This window comes from Hevea brasiliensis, chromosome 5 (assembly GCF_030052815.1).
Source record: "Hevea brasiliensis isolate MT/VB/25A 57/8 chromosome 5, ASM3005281v1, whole genome shotgun sequence".
NCBI lineage: Eukaryota > Viridiplantae > Streptophyta > Magnoliopsida > Malpighiales > Euphorbiaceae > Hevea > Hevea brasiliensis.
In genome coordinates, this window is record NC_079497.1 from 25,536,205 (window position 1) to 25,541,752 (window position 5,548).

Consider the following 5,548-nt stretch of genomic DNA (forward strand, 5'->3'; position numbering starts at 1 on the left):
GCAAAGACTCTCAATCCAATGAATAGGCAAGATTACATCCATAATAAGGTTAAAATGTGAAATCTTAATTCTGGAATTGTTTAGAAAGATTATTTTAAATTCATTATCCTTCTAGTCTTTAATATTCAAAATAGATCAATCTCACTCCCCTATTTTATTCGGTAGCCTAGACAGTCAAAATTGCTATATAGTTTGGTACTTACTAATTAAATTTCTCATGGGACAATACTCTACTCATCACTTTATTACTTATTAGCGATCCGTGCACTTATAGGGTTAAAAAACCAGCAAATAAGTTTTTAGCACCGTTGCCGAGGAATTTAATTTTAGTAATATTAAACGATAGGGTAATTTAGCTGATTTAGGCATTTGCATTTATTATTTAATTTTACTTAATTTGTTTTATTTCTTTTATTTTCTCTTAGGTATTTGGTTTGGTGCATGACTAGAACAAAACCAGAGGAAAAAGTCTTTAACTTGGATCCCAAAATAGATAGGACTTTAAGAATCATCAGGAGATAAAAAAAATGCTAAGAACAAAATTCAGTAAATCTAGAAACTCCCGTCATGGCCAATGACAATTACAGACCAAGACTCCTGAGGGACTACGAAGCTCCTTCTACATAAGGATTTTAGCCCAGTGTTACAAGACCTACAGTGGAGGCCAACAACTTTAAATTGAAACCGGCATGGCTCCAAATTATTCAACAGACCCAGTTTCGAGGCTTACCTACAGAAGATCTACACTGCCACCTCCAATGCTTTCTTGCCCTATGTGACACATTCAAGATGAATAGAGTCTCTAATCAAGCTATAAGACTCAGAGCATTCCCATTCTCCCTTCGAGATAGAGCAAGGAAGTGGTTACTTTCACAACCGGCTGGAACATTCACCACTTGGGAAAACCTCTCACAAGCTTTTCTGGCAAGGTATTTCCCACCTATAAAGACTACAAATTTGAGGGTTGAACTCAACACATTTAGGCAAAAGGAAGGTGAATCACTCTATGATGCATGGGAGAGATACAAAAACTTACAGAGAGAATGTCCACACCATGGCATAGAGGATTGGCTCATAGTTCAGAATTTCTATAATGGGCTACTGCCCTCTATAAGGAGCACAATAGATTCAGCTACAGAAGGTGACCTAATGGAGAAAACAGTAACACAAGCACCTGAACTTCTGGAGAGGGTTTCTTATCACAACTACGAGTGGTCAAATGAAAGGGGAAACACAAGAAGAACAGCAGGGATCCTGGAAGTGGATGCCCTAAGCATGATAAATGCTCAGTTCAACCAACTCACAAAAAGGCTTGATAGAATGCAAGCCAATGCTGTAGGGATGAACAACCAACACTGCGACAACTGCAGAGGAGGGTGTGTGGCTTCAGAATGAAATAATTACAATGAACCCTTTGTGGAACAACTGAACTACGTGAATAATAGAGGAAACTTCAACCAGAGGTAGCTTAACAATCTATACTCAAACACCTATAACCCTGGATGGAGGAACCACCTGAACTTCTCATGATCCAACCTGCAGAATCAACCCATGAATAAGCAGCAAGGGTACAAACCACCAGCACCCCAGGATTTCAGAATAGAGGACAAAAATTTACACAGCCATCGCCACTTCCTAAACCTCAACAGCATGAATCAAAGTTGACTATGGAATCCATGATGGAGGGCTTTATAGTAGCCCAATAATAATAAAATGAAATGATCAAGCAGCTAGCTTCCAGAATGGACCAACTAGCCACCGACAATAAGATGCTTGAGAACTAAATTGCTCAGCAGGCAAGTTTTTCAAGCAAGGCTACTAGTAAATTGCCAAGTCAACCAGAGATGAACCCTAAAGAACACTGTAAGGTAGTTACCTTAAGGAGTGGCAAGACATTAGAGAAGCAACAATTAGAGGAAATATCAACTCAACAGACTTTTGATGAATCTGAAAGCCAAACAGAGGAGAAAGAAGAAGAGGCTAAAAAGGAGCAAGAGGAGGAAACAAAGAAAAAAAAAAAGCTACCAGAGCCATATCCGCCTCCTCTACCTTTTCCCCAAAGATTCTAGAAGGCTAAACTAGATAAGCAGTTTGAAAAATTTTTAGAAGTTTTTAAAAAACTCTACATTAACATTCCTTTCACAGAAGCACTTTCTCAGATGCCATCCTACACTAAGTTCCTTAAAGTGATTCTTTCAAAAAAAAGAAAGCTGGAAGACTATAAGACTGTCGCTCTTATAGAGGAATTCAATGCCATACTACAAAACAAGTAGCCACTAAAGTTGAAGGATCCAGGAAGCTTATCCATACCTTGTCTTATTGGCAACATGACTATAGACAAGGCACTCTGTGATCTAGATGCAAGTGTAAGTCTGATACCTCCATCAATATGTAAGAAGCTAGATGTAGGAGAGCTTAAACCTACAATAATTTCACTACAACTAGCTGATTGGTCTGTCAAATACCCTGTGGGCATTCTAGAGAACATCCCTATTAAGGTGGGAAAGTTCTTTATCCTAGTTGATTTCGTTGTCTTGGAAATGGAGGAAGATGTTCAAATTCCTATCATCCTGGGAAGATTGTTTGCTGGTTTTTCAACCACCACAAGTGCATGGATCACTAACAAGTAATAAAGTGATGAGTAGAGTATCATTCCCACGAGGATCGTGTTGAGCACCAAACTATAATGATTTTAATTATCTAGACGATCGAATTGTATAGAAATAATAATTATATCTAAATTGAAAGAAATAAAATCTAAATAATTAACTAAAATAAAATACTAAAGACAAAGGCATTCTAGAGCTAGGGGTTCACACTTCAATCAATTATAGAATTAATCTAATTCGTTAAATAAATGGGAGATTATTGCTTTGATGGAAATTAATCCTAAGTTATCTTAAGTCCTCTCTCAAGGCACTCAAGGTGTATTTTAATTAACATAAACCCTACTTTCATGGTGATTAAATTAATTAAAACCCTTTAAGATCTTTAATTAATTTTGAAACTCCACAAAAGTCATTAGCCTATCTCCAGGTCAGATTTCCTAGGTTCAAAATCCTGATTTTCTAATATTAATCTTCACCTTTTAGTCCTTCAATTAATATCTGTAATCAATACTAAGTGGGTACCAAAACATAGCATGCATTAAGATCATAAGAGATTGAATCAAAGAATAAAATAACCAATGTATTAAAAAAAATCAAACCAGATCCATAATTAAATTTATTGCTACACCCTAACCCCAGAATAAAGAACCTACTCACCCATGGTGAGTTTTACAATCAAGTTTATAAAAAGAGAAGACATGTGAAGAAAATGGAGTGAAAGAAACCAGAAGGAGAATTATAGCCTTGGACTTTTGGAACTTCGGCTAAAAATCCCTTAGAGAAATCTTATAGATCTTGTTTTCTCCCTTGACTCCCTTGAAGTTGATGTGAATCATTGAATGTAAAAATTGGCTCAATGAAAATTCTCTCCTTGGATCGAAATTTTTTCTCCCCTCAATTCCTGACTTGTTATATTTGTATCTCATGTAAAAACCCTAATTTCAGAGTCCTAGAAGCATTAGGAGTCCAACTGGGTCGAGTTGGAAGTAAGAAAAGTCGCATCAGAATCACTGTCAGGGGACTTTACATGAGCCGTGTAGTGATACATGCCTTGTGTAACTTTCTGTCACTTTTGTTTTTCAAGTTTTCTCTTTTCAGAAGGTTGCACGAGGTCTAGGAAGTTACACGGTGCAAGTTACATGGCTCGTGTACTGCTTCTGGCCTAGTATTCTTCACGTTTTGACCTCCATATCTCTTCTAAACTCATTTTTTATTCTAGAACTACATAAAAATACCTGATAAAATATAAAAATCAATGAATTAAGTTAGATTAACATGTTTTCTAAAATAATAATGAAAATATATAAAAATAAACATAAAAGGTGTAATGGCCTGGCCCACTAGTGATATTGTCCGCTCTGGGCTGAAGCCCTCACGGTTTTAAAACGCGTCACTAGGGGTTACGAACCACCAACTTATAAACCCAGCATCTCTCCCGTGTTTTGTCGATGTGGGATTTGCCTAGGGTGTTACAATCCACCCCCCTTATGGGACTCAGCGTCCTCGCTGAGGTTTGCCCCACCATCGTTTAAGGTTGCACGCGGAGCGGCTCTGATACCACAAATGTAACGGCCCGACCCACTAGTGATTGTCCGCTCTGGGCTGAAGCCCTCACGGTTTTAAAACGCGTCACTAGGGGTTACGAACCACCAACTTATAAACCCAGCATCTCTCCCGTGTTTTGTCGATGTGGGATTTGCCTAGGGTGTTACAAAAGGATGCTAAATGCTAACAAAATGCAATGCATGTTAATTTTAAATGTCTATATAATTTGTAAAGCAGCGGAAGTATGAAAAACACAAGTTTATACCATTGAATTCAAAAATTTTCACCTAGGGTCACATGCATCATGCAAGATTTATTTTTATCTATTTGATTTCAATAATAAACAACATATTAAAACACTTTTAATATGTTTTGGATCTGTATTTGCCATTTAAGATTTTAAAAATTAATCAGATTAATTTTAGAACCTTAGATGAGATCAAGAACAAATACACTAACCTCTTGATGGACTGCAGTGTATTTGTACCTTTCGGATGCGTCTTCAGGACATCAGATATTGTCCCTCTAGCTTGTCCACACCAAGAACACCTATAGCAGCCCTTGAACAACTTCTAAAGCTTTTTTGATTAATTAAAAAAATAAGTTTTGCCTTGTAAGAGATTAAAGATGTAAATAGGACACTAGAAATAATTTCTAGTATTTTTAATTCAAGAGATTTTTTGCTAATCTCTTGGAATTGGTGAGAGATGAAGAAGAAGAGAAGGGGAACTTCAAGGTGGCAACACAAAGGAGGATAGCTGCTGGTTGTGTTGTTTTCTTTTCATAACAACACTTATATAGCTAGGTCAACACATTAAACCCTTGCCACATGTCACCCTCTGATTGGTTCTAGGTTTAATTGACCCAATCACATTGTGCTAAGTGTCAAACCTATATTTAATCTTAATTTTAATCATCTTACATGATTAAAAAACATTTGGCAAGCTTATGTATAATTCCATGTGTCACCATCTCATGATCTCACATGTCACCCTATGAAATAACCAAAATGCCCCTGTGTTTTAATTTTGAGTTCTCAACCCAAAATAATTATTTCTCTTCTTCTAATCAATTTATATCAAATATAAATCAATTAATTAATCTTTATTAATTAATTTCTCATTAATTAAATTCATATTTAAACACTTTAAATCTAAATTTAACTTATACTATGCATTCAATAATCTAGATTTGGTTTCAAGTCATGCTAGGAACTTTGCAATCTAATTGCAAATCAAACCTTTTTAATTAATCAATTAAACTCTTCAATTAATTAATTAAATCATATTTAATTAGGTGATAACTTGTGTATGTGTGTGACTTACTAGGCTTATCACTAATTGGCAATGAGACATGATATCAACTCTTAATATCATCAGAACTCTTTCTTACCA

At 35.9% G+C, this 5,548-nt stretch overlaps 1 pseudogene; it reads right to left on the reverse strand.

Moving 5' to 3' along the window:
* Positions 1-966: 966 nt before the first annotated feature.
* Positions 967-1,061, reverse strand: LOC131180478 (small nucleolar RNA R71; annotated as a pseudogene).
* Positions 1,062-5,548: the final 4,487 nt, after the last annotated feature.